General features: G+C 39.3%; 1 protein-coding gene across 2 annotated transcripts in view; it reads right to left on the bottom strand.

Annotated features, from left to right (window-relative positions):
* The window catches only part of phlpp2 (PH domain and leucine rich repeat protein phosphatase 2), a 213,412-nt gene that overhangs the window by 3,577 nt on the left and 192,350 nt on the right, over nucleotides 1-17,485 (bottom strand). The gene's annotated exons all lie outside the window — the stretch shown is intronic.

Below are 17,485 nucleotides of genomic sequence, written 5' to 3'. Positions count from 1 at the left end.
CTTGCGCCCTGTGTTGGCTGGGATTGGCTCCAGCAGACCCCCGTGACCCTGTGTTAGGATATAGCAGGTTGGAAAATGACTGACTGACTTATCACACTTAATACAAGCATCCCAAAATTGTCCATTTTAATTTGTTTGACAGCTCTACTTACTTACTTACATACCTGGCAAGTAAGATACCATTGCACTCCGGGTGTGCTGACCCCTGCAATTTCCCCAAATGCAGGAAACTTGACTACTGTACATGATTTGTGGTAGTGGGGGACTGCGTTCGTGCTCTCCCCTGATTTTAGCCAAATATCCTCCTGGGGACAAATAAACTCTCTAAACTAGCTCTATGATAGGCTGGTACACAATCCAGGAGCTTCTGGCTCCAACTGACCATTTAATATAAGGGAATGAGTAGATTCTGAAAATTAATCAAATGGCACTCTAGCAATGTAATTTATGTGCTTTACATGCTGTCTTTTGTCATATGCAATGTTTATGGCAAATATTACTGCGGGTCTTCAAGTAACATCTCCATACACTTTTGCACTTTCCATGCCAACACATTTAATAACCTTTATTTGACAATTCAAACATGTCTCTATTTCTGGACCATTTATTAAGTGCAGATATGTGCACGTTCCTTAAATACTGTCAAGAGAAATTTAAATAATAAGTTAAGCACAAAAAATATTGATTTATGTTTTTTCCTGTTGTGAAACTGCTGCATCACACTTCAGAAATCCTGAGTTACTAATATAGTAGGCTGCTTCATTGAGCTGCACAGTTTGTTTTCATTTGAAGAGATATGTAATAAGCAACACAAGTAATGTGCACGGCTGCCTCTAAATATTTCCACAAAGGTTACACATTGCAGGTACCTAAATGTGTTCTATAATGTTCAAAATATTTTATATATTGTTAATGGCATATATATATATAAAGTGGAGGGTTTTTGTTATTTGAAAAGGTACACAGTTACCATTAAATATTACACAAAGCACTACATCACATATCTGTGCAGCTCTTCCTACTTTATATTTAGTGCTGAGATTTTCAGCTACCTGATATATCAGCTTTATTATTTTACTTCATACCCTTCCCTTTACTCAACACCTTTTTTTATACTAGCAGTCCTTACAGTTAAAGTGGAGCCACAACTTTCAAGCTTAATAATAATAATAATGATAATATATTTTATTTATATAGCGCCTTTCCCATGCTCAAGGCACTTACAGAATATAAGAAAGAACGGCAGGGTATACAGTATATAGCATTGTACAAACCAGATAAATAAATAAAGACGATTATGACAGTGAATTCAGAGAAAAAAAAAAACAGACAACATAATTGATGGTCTCGCACACACACATACAGGTTACATGAGCATCTTGACAGAGAAGTAAACTGAGAGAAGGGTAATAAAGTCAAGTAGAGCTAAAAGCCTTCCTGAACAGATGAGTTTTGAGTTGTTTTTTAAAAGAATTCATGGAGTCAGCTGACCTGATTAATTTCGGTAGGTCATTCCAGAGTCTGGACGCTTAGGGCTTACATCATAAAACAAGTAACTACTGAGATGTAACACATGAAGGTTGTCTGTCCAGGTGTGGTGTAGCGGGTCCACAGCTCACATTAAAAAGGCCACTTTTTAAATAAATAATCACCGCACTCACAGCTTAGAGAGGTGGCGTGGTAGTGTGGCTGCAGCGTTTCCCGGATGATGTGGACAGTCCTCACTTAAGTGCATAGGTGAGGAGTCGTCCGCATCTGTAATTGTTGCTGGGAGCTGCTAATTGCCACATCTGATCCATGTCCCCATAATAAATAGAAGCGCGAGGTGGGCAGAGAAGAGAGGAGAGAAGAAGAAAGAGAGAGAATGGGAGGTTAAGGGAGAACAAGGATCGCTTGAGCAATGGCAGGCAGCTGAGCTGGTAGGAGAGCCCTGGAGGAGTTTGGCCAACTCTCGGAGGGGGCAGATTGAAGCAGTTGAGCAACTGGGAGGAGCTGGAGTGACCAGCAGTGGAGACGACTGGCCGTCTAAAGGCAGCAGCAGTCGTGGAGGCTTTGGGCGTGTTGAGCCCCAGCGTGAGTGCCCTGGCCTCTGGGAAAAGAAACCTGACATAGCCGGGGATCGGAGGGCTACCAGACCAATATTGAAGGAGCTGCATTTTTACTGGTAGGGCGACTCACCTGTTGCGGGGCCCAGAAGGGAGAAGCAAGGGAGTAGCCGGGTTAAAGAAGGATGCACCAGATTTTTAAAGAAAGACTGCTTCCAGACGTTATTTTAACCTTGTTTTTAAAAAGGATTTCTTCACTATGTTTTTAACCTCCACTAGTTCACTCGTTTTATCAGATTATTTATTTAATGACATATTTTTGATGCAGTGCACTTTAATTTGGGCACTGTTTTTGTTTGTTGATTTTAATAAAAGCACTTTGCACTTTTTGCACCATCCCCTTGCTTCATTGTGGTGCCTCACTGCCTAGCTCAAGAGTGACATTACCGACGGTGTCGGGTTCAGAGCTCCCAGAAGGAAGATGGGAGCATGGAGTAGAACTTGCATCATCACACCAGGATCATAGAAAAAAACATTTCAGGCACCTAGGTATTTAAAAGGCAAGTTAGTCCTGCAAACTCTTATGCCATGTGACCTTTCATTATACTGGGCATACTTGTTGCAAACTATAGCTTTACCCTCACATCTGATATAAGGCAAACTGTATTATCAAAAAAAATGTTTTGATTAGTGCTTTATTTCTTTGGATTACTTTCTAGCCTTCCAAGTGTTTTTTTTTTCTTTTTTTGATGTTTGCACAATTCTTTGATTGTGATTTGAGATTTTTTTTTCTTGGCTTCTTTTAACTATTCTTTCTGATAACTGTTATTTATTGACCAGGTTTCTAAACTACTCATTGTTCCTGATGTACCTAGCTTCAATATATCATTGTCTAGCTACCTTGTTCCAGATGCACTGCCATAAAAACTAAGTCTCAGCCTAACTTATAAAAACCTTCCAGCACTTTCTGGAAGTAATTCAGTGTGTTAAGTCAAATAACATTTCAATTAATGTTAGTACAGTCAGCTGAGGGGTTCACCTAACCTCAGCCAACATGTGTTGAACCAAAGATGAAGAGATCTCGAAGACATATTTAAATTGACTTTCACATTGAAATCTGTGATACAATATTAGGTCCTCCTCCAGTAAAACTTCACTACAAAAAGCTATGCAAGATCGGATTGCTAAAATCAATGATTTAAAAGCTTTCTCAGTACAGCCTGTTGCCCAGCAATTAAGTGACCTGATCAATGATGTGAAAGTCCACTCTGCTCTGTTTACTGCTCAACTCAACTTTTCTCTGCCTTATAAATGACTGTATGTCTGCTCCTATTCCGCAGTATCCTGTTTGTATATATTTTCCCTGATTATTTCAAAAATCCCTCCCATATTACGTAAATGAGAGAAGAAATGACACCAAATAAAGCGTTAACAACTGCTTCACGTTTTTGCCTACTGCTATATGTTCAGATTCATTGCATTTGGATATTTGGATACTTGGAAGAATTACGTGTCTCCCTTTTATCACCTTTTGTCTTCAGGTTAGAACATTTATTCCAATATACTGTACAGTACTCCTACCAGCATGATTTCTTATACTTTTTGTTACACAATAAATAACCACTGAATACTGAGCTTGCATATTTAGAGAAATGTGCATATATAGTAAGGCACTAAAAGGTAAACCCACCGACATCAGTGCCTGAGCATGTGTGGTTGGTAACACCATCTTAGGTTTCACCCACAGACCAGACGATGACTCCCACAATAAACTCTGATGTCACTTCCAGTTTTGCAACAGAAGTCTCACCCCTTCCACCCCAAAGTCTATTTAGAGAATTAAACAATTAAAGACGCAATGAAAATCAACATTCAAATATGAATTCAAATTTAACAAGGATAGTGCTCCACAGTGCAGTACAATAGTTAATTCAATCAAAGGGAAAGGCACAGAAGATGTGTGTCATTTGCATTATTGTTTGGAGTTTACTTTCACTTTCTTCTCTCAGTTTCATATTAAACACAAATTATCATCTCCCTATCATTTTTCCCTATACAGTAATCCCTCCTCCATTGCGGGGGTTGCGTTCCAGAGCAACCCGCGAAATAAGAAAATCCGCGAAGTAGAAACCATATGTTTATATGGTTATTTTTATATTGTCATGCTTGGGTCACAGATTTGCGCAGAAACACAGGAGGTTGTAGAGAGACAGGAACGTTATTCAAACACTGCAAACAAACATTTGTCTCTTTTTCAAAAATTTAAACTGTGCTCCATGACAAGACAGAGATGACAGTTCCATCTCACAATTAAAAGAATGCAAACATATCTTCCTCTTCAAAGGAGTGCTTGTCAGGAGCACAGAATGTCACATAGATAGAGAAAAGCAAACAAATCAATAGGGCTGTTTGCTTTTAAGTATGCGAAGCACCGCAGCACAAAGCTGTTGAAGGCGGCAGCTCACACCCCCTCCGTCAGGAGCAGACAAAGAGAGAGAGAGACAAAGTTTGTTTTTCAATCAAAAATCAATACGTGCCCTTCGAGCTTTTAAGTATGCGAAGCACCTTGCAGCATGTCATTTCAGGATCAGCTGCACAAAAGATAGCAACATGAAGATCATCTTTCAGCATTTTTAGATGAACGTCCGTATCGTCTAGGTGTGCGAACAGCCCCCCTGCTCACACCCCCTACGTCAGGATCATAGATAGTCAGCGCAAGAGAGAGAGAAAAGTAAGTTGGGTAGCTTCTCAGCCATCTGCCAATAGCGTCCCTTGTATGAAATCAACTGGGCAAACCAAATGAGGAAGCATGTACCAGAAATTAAAAGACCCATTGTCCGCAGAAATCCGCGAACCAGCAAAAATTCCGCGATATATATTTAAATATTCTTACATATAAAATCCGCGATGGAGTGAAGCCGCGAAAGGCGAAGCGCGATATAGCTAGGGATCACTGTATATATATATATATATATATATATATATATATTGTGGCAGATGGGCGGGGCTCTTACCTGGCAGGGACGACTCCATGCTGGAAGGACCAGGGAAGCAAGCACGGCCAGAGCGTTACCTCCCCTGGTGCGCTAGATGGCAGCCCCCCTGTGTTGCAGTGGTGCCCAGGACTTCCACAGGGCTTCATGGGAGTTGGAGTTTGGTGTAGCCCTGTTGGGATCCATGGGCGCCGCCAGGGGGTGCTGCAGCTGCTGCTGAGCCCTGGAAAGAAGCTCTACCAGCATACCCAGAAGTGCTGCCAGAGTTAGGTCAACGAGCACCTGGAGCATTTCCGGGTGCCTTATAAAAGGAGCCAGCAGCCACTACTCGGGGAGTCAGAGACGGGAGTAGGGAGACAAAGCTTGCTAGGAGTGGAGGAGAGAGAAAGAGGGGAAAGGATTTGTATTGTGCTGGTGCTATCTGGACTGTGTTGTGCTTGTGGGAAATGGGGAAGACGTTTCTCACAAGGGAGAAGAAAATAAAATAACACGTGTTTTGACCTTGTTCCTTTTGCGTCTGCCTTTGTCAGGGTTGGCTTTCACTATATATATATTATATATATATATATATATATATATATATATATATATATATATATATATATATATATATATATATTTGTCGCATTCAGTTACAGAAAAGCAACAAGGAAAGCTATCAGCTATCCCTATTCTGTTTCATGGCAGTGCTTTTGATCACACTGGATTAGTTGCAGAGGCTGCTGTGCATTCAAAGAGATGTTATACCTAGCCTATTCTCCAGCCCAGCCTAATATCACCACCACCTATTCCACAATCTGAAGGATTTTTTCCATGGGGCAGAATGTAGTAGCGATGAAATGAAGATATCATGTCAGCCACAGAAAAACTGATGCAAAAACAGGACAAAAAATAAATTTAAGTGGCATAGAAAGCATTATGATTATTACAGTTATAGTTATTAGTGTTCATAGGGATTATGTTGAAAAAGGAAGTCTTGTTTCTCTTTTAAAGGTCAGGCTAAAAATGTTTTGATCACTTATATATATGCACATATATATACTGCTCCAAAACATTAAAGGAACACGTTTTAATCAGAGTATAACATCAAGTCAATGAAACGTCTGGGATATTGATCTGGTCAGTTAAGTAGCAGAGGGGGTTGTTAATCAGTTTCAGCTGCTTTGGTGTTAATGAAATTAACAACAGGTGCACTAGAGGGGCAACAATGAGACGACCCCCAAAACAGGAATGGTTTAAAAGGTGGAGACCACTGACATTTTTCCCTGCTCATTTTTTCTGACTGTTTTTTCACTAGTTTTGCATTTGGCTATGGTCAGTGTCACTACTGGTAGCATGAGGCAATACCTGGACCCTACAGAGGTTGCACAGGTAGTCTAACTTCTCCAGGATGCCACATCAATACGTGCCATTGCCAGATGGTTTGCTGTGTCTCCCAACACAGTCTTAAGGGCATGGAGGAGATTCCAGTTGACAGGCAGTTACTCTAGGAGAGCTGGACAGCGCTGTAGAAGGTCCTTAGCCCATCAGCAGGACCGGTATCTGCTCCTTTGGGCAAGGAGGAACAGGATGACCACTGCCAGAGCCCTACAAAATGTCCTCCAGCAGGCCACTGGTGTGAATGTCTCTGATCAAACAATCAGAAACAGACTTCATGAGGGTGGCCTGAGGGCCTGACGTCCTCTAGTGGGCCCTGTGCTCACTGCCTGGCACCGTGGAGCTCAATTGGCATTTGCCATAGAATACCAGAATTGGCAGGTCCACCACTGGCACCCTGTGCTTTTCACAGATGAGTGCAGGTTTACCCTGAGCACATGTGACACACATGAAAGGGTCTGGAGAAGCTGTAGACAATGTTATGCTGCCTGTAACATGTTCAGCATGACCGGTTTGGGGAGGCATATTCATGGAGGTACGCACAGCCCTCTACAGGCTAGACAATGGCACCTTGACTGCCATTAAGTATAAATCCTTGGACCCATTGTCAGACCCTATGCTGGTGCAGTGGATCCTGGGTTCGTCCTGGTTCACGACAATGCCCAGCCCCATGTGGCGAGAGTATGCAGGTAGTTCCTAGAGGATGAAGGAATCGATACCATTGACTGGCCACTACGCTCGCCTGACCTAAATCCAATAGAACACCCCTGGAACATTATGTTTCGGTCCAGCTGACACCACCAGGTTGCACCTCAGACTGTCCAGGACTCCATTAATCGTCTCATTAGGAGCATGACCCGACATTGTCAGGCATGCATACAAACAATGGGGGCCATACAAACTACGGAGTACGATTTTTGAGTTGCTGCAATGAAATTTCGGCAAAATGGACTAGCCTGCCGCATCATTTTTTCACTTTGATTTTTGGGGTGTTTATGAATTCAGCCCTCTGTAGGTTGATAATTTTCATTTTCATCAAATGATGTGGTATCCTTTCATTCCTAACACATCACCCAGCCCATATCAGTATAGATATCCAGCACAATCAATGATTTTTTTTCCCATTGAAATCTCATGTGTTTTCAAAGTGTTCCTTTAATTTTTTTGAGCAGTTTATATATATACTATATATATATATATATATACAGTGGAACCTCGGGTCACGACCATAATTCGTTCCAAAACTCTGGTCACAACCCGATTTGGTCGTGACCCAAAGTAATTTCCCCCATAGAATTGTATGTAAATACAATTAATCTGTTCCGGACTGTACGAGCTGTATGTAAATATATATACGTTTGCGTGCTCTCTCTCTCTCTTGCTCGCACGCTCTCTCTCTCGTGCTCTCTCGCTCTCTCTCTCTTGCTCACGCTCTCGTGCTCTCTCTCTCTTGCTCTCTGCTCTCTCTCGCTTGATCTCATGCTCTCTCTCGCGCTCTCTCTTTCTCGCTCGTGCTCTCTCTCTTGCTTGCGCTCTTTCTTTCTTTCGCTCACTCACGGTCTCTCTCTTTCTCGCGGTCTCATGTTCTCTCTCTCTCTCTGGTGCTCTCTCTCTCGCTCACGTGCTGCACAGGGAATGCACAGGGAGAGGCTGAACATGTGCAGAAATCATCGGCGCGTATGAACTGGAAGGGAAACTGGCTTGTTCGTCACCCGAGTGTGTGGCCGTGAACAGATGCAAAAGTTTGGCTAACTTTTTGGTCGTAACCTGATTTGTACGTGGTCTGAGACGTTCGTGACCTGAGGTACACAGTATATAAGGTTATATATACACACATCCTAACTGGAGGGGATCTTATGTATTATCCCAAAATATGGCAGCAAAACTGCCTGGTTGACTGATTAGAGCACCATCCAGGCCGCAGTCATGTGATCTTAAATCACAGGCTGTTGTTTATCCCACCTGTTACTTTCCTGAAGCTGTTACCCATAATCCTTGTCTTGGGGCATCCAGTAAATTTAGTCTTGATACAAACCTTAAATTAATTGATAACCAAAAAATAAGGTGTATAATTAGACCAAGGGATAAAACCAGACCCTCCACCAGGGGCATCTGTAATAGAAATTTACTACAAATTAAAACAAAAAGTATATCACCAATTCAGAAAGAAGCATACAGTTTTAAATGCTGCTTATTGAACATTCGCTCTCTTGGCACTAAAGCTGTTTTGGTAAATGATATTATATTAAGTACAAAATCTGATCTGTGTCTTCTCACCGAAACCTGGCTTAGTAAATGTGACACTGTACCCCTAGCTGAGGCGTCACCAGATGGATACTCGTTCCTTCATAAGTCTAGAGATTCTGGTCGAGGAGGAGGCCTTGGAATAATTCATTGTAACAAAATGCAAATCACTTCTAAAATTTTAGGCAACTTTACATCCTTTGAAGCATTCATTTTAAATATTAAAACAGATTCCAACACAATTATAGTGCTAGTCTATAGACCACCAGGGCCGTATTCATTGTTCATGTCTGAATTTAGCAACCTTTTATCTGACTTGGCTATAAATTATGATCACGTAGTACTGATGGGAGATTTTAATGTACACATTGATGTGGAAACTGACACTTTTAGCAAATGTTTTACTTATTTGTTAAATTCAGTAGGATTTTGTCAGAATGTCAAAGGTCCAACTCATAATCATAACCACACATTAGATTTAATTATAACTTACAAAGTTGAAATTCAAAATTTAATTATTACTCCATTAAATTAAGTTATTTCCGATCACTACTTAATTACATTTGATTTAGTCCTGCCCTTGCCAACACACTCCCAGATTAAAACAAAGACAGTGCGACATCTAGATTGTAATTCTGCTTCAAAATTTATAGATACTTTGAGTAAGTCGAGTGTAATAGTGGAAAACCATTTAGATCAGTTAACATCAAATGTAAACACGGAAAACAATTTAGATGAGCTAACATCACATTATAATGTGACCTTGAGAGATGCTCTGGACACAGTGGCTCCCCTTAAAACAAAAGTGATCAAAGCACATAGAAACTCTCCCTGGTTTAATGAAAACACTTGAGCTCTTAAATTAGAGTGTCGAAAACTGGAACGCAGATGGAGAACAACAAAGCTACATGTCTTTCAAACTGTATGGACAGAGAGTGTTAATAAATATAAAAAAGCCCTCTTTAAAGCTGGGTCAGAATATTATTCTACATTAATAGATAGCAATAATAAAAATCCTCGGGTACTGTTTAGAATAGTGGCTAAACTAACAAATGGAAATTCAGATCAACAGTGCAAAATACCAACAGACATCAGCAGTACAGACTTTATTAACTTCTTCAATGAGAAAATTAAAAATATAAGATCCCAGATCTCTGCATCACAGTACAAACCAAATACTAGCTTAGCAGACCCTGCCTCACATTGCACTCAGCACTTTAGTAATTTTAATCCTGTAACTGAGCAGGAAGTCTTAAGTTTAATTTCTAAAATGAAGCCCACTACTTGTTCCCTAGATCCAGTGCCAACAAAACTAGTAAAAAGTGCAATGGATGTTCTTGCAGCGCCTATCCTAAACATTATCAATAGTTCATTATTGCATGGCACAGTACCTGATGCACTAAAAGTGTCAGTCATTAAACCATCACTTAAAAAGTCAGACCTTGACCCACATATACTAAATAATTATAGGCCTATTTCAAATTTACCGTTTCTCTCTAAAATACTAGAAAAAGTAGTCGCCAGTCAGCTTCAGACACACGTTACGCATTACAATTTATTTGAGAAATTCCAGTCTGGTTTTCGCACTGGTCATAGTACAGAAACGGCACTAACACGGGTTGTAAATGACATTGTGATATCCTCTGATGAAGGAAACTCCACTGTAATTATGTTGTTGGACTTAAGTGCAGCATTTGACACCATCGACCATTCTATTTTACTGCACAGGCTAGAAAATGATGTTGGGCTTACAGGCACCGTGCTCACTTGGTTTAGTTCTTACTTATCAAATCGATTCCAATATGTACAGAAATGTGCTGACAGTACTCCATCATTATACACAGAAGTTCAATATGGTGTCCCGCAGGGCTCAGTACTGGGACCTTTACTGTTTTCACTGTACATGTTTCCACTGGGATCTCTCATTAGGAAACATAATGTTAATTTTCACTCGTATGCAGATGACACCCAGTTATACCTTTCATTTAAATCAAATGAAGTTTCTCCAATGTTATCTTTAATTAGTTGTGTTAGTGAATTAAAGGAGTGGATGAATAAGAACTACTTGTCTTTAAATACAGATAAAACAGAGATGTTAATTGTTGGAGGGAATGATGCTGATCACAACAATATTTTGTCATCATTTAACTCAGTGGGAATCCCAGTCAATTTTACTGAATCAGCCCGCAATCTAGGAGTTATCTTTGACTCTAGCATGTCATTTAAAGCGCATATTACAAAGTTGTCCAAAACATGTTTCTTCCATCTTAAAAATGTTAGGAAATTAAGGCGCTTTTTAAATAAACAGGATTCTGAGAAACTAATTCATGCATTTATCTCTAGTAGGATTGACTACTGCAATGCGGTGTTCACTGGATGTTCAAACTGTTCTTTATACAGCCTCCAGTTAATCCAAAATGCGGCTGCGAGAATTATTACAAGAACAAGAAAATACGAACACATAACTCCAATTCTTAAATCCTTACACTGGCTCCCGGTTAAGTTTAGGGCAGATTTCAAAATCCTTCTTTTAACATATAAAGCATTAAATGGTCGAGGTCCGGCTTACTTGTCTGAACTTATCATGACTTACAAACCAGAGTGCACATTAAGATCTCAAGATGCCGGTCTGCTTATGATTCCAAGGATTAATAAAATAACAGTGGGAGGTCGAGCTTTTAGTTACAGGGCCCCTAAACTGTGGAATGGTCTGCCTGCTACTATAAGAGATGCCCCTTCGGTCTCAGCTTTTAAATCCCGGCTGAAGACTCACTACTTCAGTTTAGCATATCCTGACTAGAGCTGCTGATTAACTGTACAGACTGCATCTCTGTTGTTAGTCATTAGCACTTAAACATAAGTAACATGACAGTTATAATTGTATACTAACCCTCACTTATTCTGTTTTCTTCTCGGTACTCAAATGTGGCACTTGGTGCCATGGCCCACCTGCCAAGTTGTTTTGCCTGCCTAAGGAAAAGTCATCCCAGATGGAGGATCGCGGGAATCGTGGGAAAGAGGGGTCCTTTCATCGGATTGGCTGGCCCAGCACTATTTCAGCCATGGAATGGCCAAATGGGGGAGGCAGCTTGAAGGATGAGGTCTCTAGGACTCTATACAAATCCAAATCTTATTATGGGATATATCATCTGCTGTTAAATTCTGCTCTGTACTTCTAAAATTTATATTTTTTATTTCTTACTATATTGAGAAATTGTTCTGTTCTGTGTACTGCATTGTATTGTATTGACCCCCTTCTTTTGACACCCACTGCACGCCCAACCTACCTGGAAAGGGGTCTCTCTTTGAACTGCCTTTCCCAAGGTTTCTTCCATTTTTCCCTACTAGGTTTTTTTGGGAGTTTTTCCTTGTCTTCTTAGAGAGTCAAGGCTGGGGGGCTGTCAAGAGACAGGGCCTGTTAAAGCCCATTGCGGCACTTCCTGTGTGATTTTGGGCTATACAAAAATAAACTGTATTGTATTGTATTGTACACACACAGTATACATAGATTTTGCATAAAACTTCAAATAATCTTCAGAGCTCAAATACAGGATGATCTGTTGCTACAAAATACATTGAATGCTGTTTGGGAGTATACAACTGTTCTGGAATGTATGTTGGAACAGCTTCTGTTATGCAAATTTTCATATATGAAAGTCAAAAATGTTATTTTTGTTAAAAGGATTATAAAAGATTGTGTTGAATTCTCTGCATGATCTTCTATAGCTTTGCACTATTTACATTTCTTTTCTAATACAAAAATAAAAAGCTATAAGAATCTTTACCCAGCACGGAATATGCAGCCTTTGTAAAAGGCTAGATAAATGCTGGTAGTGACTGGCTCTGTTAGGTAAATTCCAAAGCCAAAACCGAACATTAAATATGCTAGACTTAATAGGAAAATATTCGCACAATACACTTAATGATTTTTAGTGATTCAAAACATATTCCTTTTGCTACAAAGCAACTGAAATTGTAAAACACAGAAACTGAACATATGCAGTCATGGCCAAAAATATTGGTATTCCACAAAACTGCTGCAATTACAAATGCTTTGGTATTCACATGCTTATTTCTTTTGCTTGCATAAACCAGAGAAAATAAGTCAAATCTAATTTAATTCCACACAAAATTCCAGAAATGGACTGGACAAAATTATTGCAACCTTTTCAAAATTGCAAGAAATAATTGGACTACAATCATTTGATTCTCCTTTGATTTGTATTGAAACTCATCTTTCACAAGTAACAATGCTGGCAATATAGAAATCACACTTGCAAACAGTTTAAATGGAGAAACATTGACACAAAGAAGAACAAATAATTGTCAGAGGATTTGAGAAAAGCACAGACAGTCTCAAGGCCACAAGTCCTTCTTCAGAGATCTTAATGTTCCTGTGTCTACTGTGTGCAACGTTATTAAGGGGTTTACAGCCCATGGGAAGAATTGATGGAAGACTGCAGTGAAGTATTGTTCAAATGATGGATAAAGAGCCTCCAAATTTAAGCTGACTTGCAGACACAGGGTACAACAGTGTCAGTTCGCACTATCCGTCACCATTTGAATGAAATGGGATGCTATAGCCTCACTGGGTCACATGTTGTGGGCCTGCACCAAATTAAGATCATTCTGGACAAAAAAATTTAAGTGCCTTTCAGACAGTCTTGGTGTCACAATCCCTTCTAACCCATTAACAGCTGTGTTTGGTGTTCTTCCAGATGGGCTTAAAGTGGAGAAGGACAAACAAACTGTGATTGCCTTTACTACACTATTAGCACATAGACGTATTTTGCTAAACTTGAAGAATCCTAACTCTCCTCTTTTAAGTCAGTGGGTAACTGATGTTTTATATTATTTGAAATTGGAAAAATTAAATTCTCACTTAGAGAATCTGTGTAGAACTTTTTCAAAACCTGTCAGGATCTAATCAGTAATATTTTAGAATAAGCTCTTAAAGCACTGAGGAAGATGATTCTCTTCCCATTTCTTTATCTTCTCCATTCATCTTTATCCGCCTATTTAACTCATCAATTTATTTATTTTTACTAGCTTTAAGTTTTACTCCGTTGGCCATGCTCTCTTTCTCAGGGGTGGGGGTTGATTTGTTTTCAATTCTATTTTTTGTAAACATTTATCTAATTGTATGGAATGACTACAATAAAATCAATAAAATTTAAAAAAAAAAAGGGATGCTATGGTAGGACCCAGGAGGACCCCAAAACTGATAAAGAGACATAAAAAAATCCAAACTAGAATTTGCCGAAACTTACCTGAAGAAGACAACATCCTTCCTCGAGAATATCCCGTGGACAGACATGACCAAAATGGTGCTTTTTGGTAAAATACATTATACTACTGTTAATAGAGAATGAAATGAGGCCCCCAAAGAAAAGATCAAGACCCCTACGGTCAAACATGGTGGAGGTTCACAGAAATTTGGGGATTGCTTTGCTGCTTCTGGCATTGGATGCCTTCAATGTGTGCAAGGCATCATGAAATGTATGAGCAATGTAGGGCATAGAGTCAGAAAGCTGGGTCTCCATTAGAAATCATGGGTCTTCCAGGACAATGACCCAAAGCATACTTCAAAAAGCACCCAGAATTGTTTTAAGGCAAAGCACTGGAGAGTTCAGAAGTACCCAGCAATGAGTCCAGATCTAAATCCCATAGAACACATGTGAAGAGACCCCAAAAGAGCAGCTGGGAGAAGGCACACTTTGAATCTGAAAACTTGGAGCAGTTGACAAAAGAAGAGTGATCCAGAATTCCAATAGAGAGTTGGTTACAGGAAGCAAATGATTTCAGTTACTATTTCTGAAGGGTGTGCTACCATATATTAAGGGTGTCAATAATTTTGTCCAGTCCATTTTCGGGAGTTCTGTGTGGAGTTGTACCAGATTTTATTTTTTTCTGTTTTTAGTGTTGATCCAATGTAAACAAAATAAATAAATATGTGAATACCAAAGCATTTGCAACTGCAACAATTTCTGTGAGAAGTGGTGCATTTTCTGAAAAAAGCACAGGGTCGACAATAGCTCTGAATACAGCAACAGCAGAATACACTGAATACAGCATCAACTTTCAATGGTTTTAATTCAACAAGTTGCACTCCTGCTGAAACTGGCATAAGAACATGGTAATGATTAAAGACACATACACCTTTGAATTATGAGCCAGGGCCAATTTTGGGTTATAGAGTACATGAATACTGTATGCATAGAGCAGTTACATACACAGATCTGGATCTCATTTATACTTGGTAGTTTCACTGTCACTACAGTGGCTTTGTCTGTTTGTACCTAGACCTATATTCCTTCTGTTTGCTGAAAGTATTTTGAGGTAATTTATGTGTGATATTTTCACAGCTGGTTCCAAAGTCCAGCAAGGGCCCAATGAGGGTTGTGTGTGCACCAATCTTGGTCATTTAAATATGTGCTTTTCCTTCTGCAGGATGTAGACACCATGATCTCCAGCAGTGACTGAACTATCTTTGTTAATAGAAAGGCAGGTGGTGTGGCACAGTGGTTAAGGCTTTGGACCTCAAACCCTGAGGTTATTGGTTCAAGACCCGCTACTGACACTATGTGATCAAGAACAAGTCCCTTCATCTACCTGTGCTTCATTTGGAAAAATAAAAATGTAATTAATTGTTCTGAAATGTTTTAAGTTGTCTTGGGTAGATGTAAAATATTCTAGTTGTATTGTTTGCCATTACTGATATCAGCAGTACTTTGCCACTTCTCAGTGCTGTTTTTTGAGTGGCAGACAACTTGTAAGATAAGAATATACCATTTTCCCCAGATTATCATTTGAATGAGTAATTATAATGATTTCTTCTCCTTTGTGGCTGCTCTTGAGTGTATTGAGAAGTCATTATATACTGAATTACAATGATGTCTACTCACAAGGAAGTGCCAGCTGATGTTATTTTCCAATAGACTGGGATTTTGTCAATCTGTACTAGAGGTCTGGAACTGTAGAGCAGTATTATTTAATGGCAGCTATGTTAATATGTGAGTTAATTATTTTTGTAAGCTATAATTCTACAAAGATACCATTTGGAAGTTAGGGATATGAACACATGAATGTATGTTTTGGGGAGAAAACAATACTTGAATCAAATGCGTTTGTTTTGTTGATGATTTCAAACAAAATCTATGAAGTACCTGTATGTATCAAGCAGATGCTCTACCTCATTTACCTATTCCATGTAACAAACTTGAATTTCATTATTGTCTGTTGCAGACCTAATGTTAGTTAGATAATTTATGGACTGAAAGTGGTTAATTGTTTTGCATATCTGCTTGTCATATGTTGCACGACAACATTCTTCTGCAAATTGCTGAAGCCTCCAACTCATGAGAAAGAATAAATGAAGAATGATATGCATTTTGAGATTATCTGGGCTGGAATATGGGAGAGTATGAGGGAGGGACCAGAGAAGACTGCGGTTAGAAAATTTGACTATTGTTATGATTCTGGCACCAAAAGAGTAAAAAGAGGCAAGGTCTTCAAAATAACCAACAGAAAACAGTACAGATTCCTAGTTGGCCTGCCTAAAAATAGGGCTTACCCTAGGGGGAACCTGGACCTAGGAAATTAGGAAGCGCTTCGGGCCTCTCTAGGACTCAAAACGAAGAACAGGATTTTAAAGTGTGTTCAAAGTGCAAAAGGCAGTCTGAAATATCTTAAAACATGTCTCACAACAGAGAGTATGGTGAAACTCTGGCTTGTACAGAAGTAAGTCCCACAAGAATTTTTAGAAAGAAGATCTATTAAAAAAAATAACAAAATACTCAAAAATAGCAAAAAAAGGAGACAAAGTTTTTGCCGAAAAAAGACCATCCTAATCAAAAAAGTCTAAATACAAGAAACAGAAATCAGAATCCTTAAAACAAGTAGTATAAGTCACAAAAGCCAGTAAATACAAAGAAGAAAATCACTAAAATGAGAACTTTCCAAACCACCAATCGCAATAAACCACAAGGGACTGTGGGTTTTCCTCAGCCTTTATATGACTAAGTGCAGACCCTGTGGCAATGGGAAGATGGCTCCACCTCTTGGTGAACCATCCACACAAAGCACAAGGAATACAACACAATTAACATTGACATAAATAAACTAAATAATCAACACTGTTAATACAAAATATTAATAAAATAAACATAACAGCATTTGAAACCCAGGAACCCTGGCTGAAACACAACAACTATAGTGAACAGGAGTCTAGAACACAAAACGAGTCAACAGGACAACCATAACATATGAGAAAACTCAAAGGACATGGGTCTGTGTTCCACAGCTTCAGTTAACTCTCTTAAATCAAGGAAGTGCAACTGATTTGAGTTGTACCCCAAGCTACACTAGGAGTATTTTAATTGGGATTGTGCCAGCTTTTTAAGGCCAGGTGGTAGCATTGTGGTGAAACAGGTGGACCTTGTAGTGGGACTGAACAATCCTTTGCTACTTGCTGGTATGTGGTGGTTCATTTTCAGTTAATCTTTTAATTTTTTATAACACACAGTATATAATGTGTTTAAATTTCCTTAAGGTAAACCATGGCTCTTTGTTTGAGACCAAGTAAATTTTGGGCAGCCTATGGTAGATTTGACCCATGATCCAAAGTGGCTTGAGGTATTGTTTAGGGTTTTATTTTGCATGTTTTCTCTTTCTGTTTTTAGGGAGAGAACTGATTACTGTTTGTTTATGGTTTACTTGTTTTAGAAGTGCTACTGGGCTAATTAAATTTTAACAAATTTGACTAATTTAAAACCAACTAAACGTTTAGTTTGCATATTGTATAGGGGATGTCTGATTAGCCTGAGT

Source organism: Erpetoichthys calabaricus, chromosome 9, assembly GCF_900747795.2.
Source record: "Erpetoichthys calabaricus chromosome 9, fErpCal1.3, whole genome shotgun sequence".
Lineage (NCBI taxonomy): Eukaryota > Metazoa > Chordata > Cladistia > Polypteriformes > Polypteridae > Erpetoichthys > Erpetoichthys calabaricus.
This window is presented reverse-complemented; position numbering and strand designations above follow the sequence as displayed.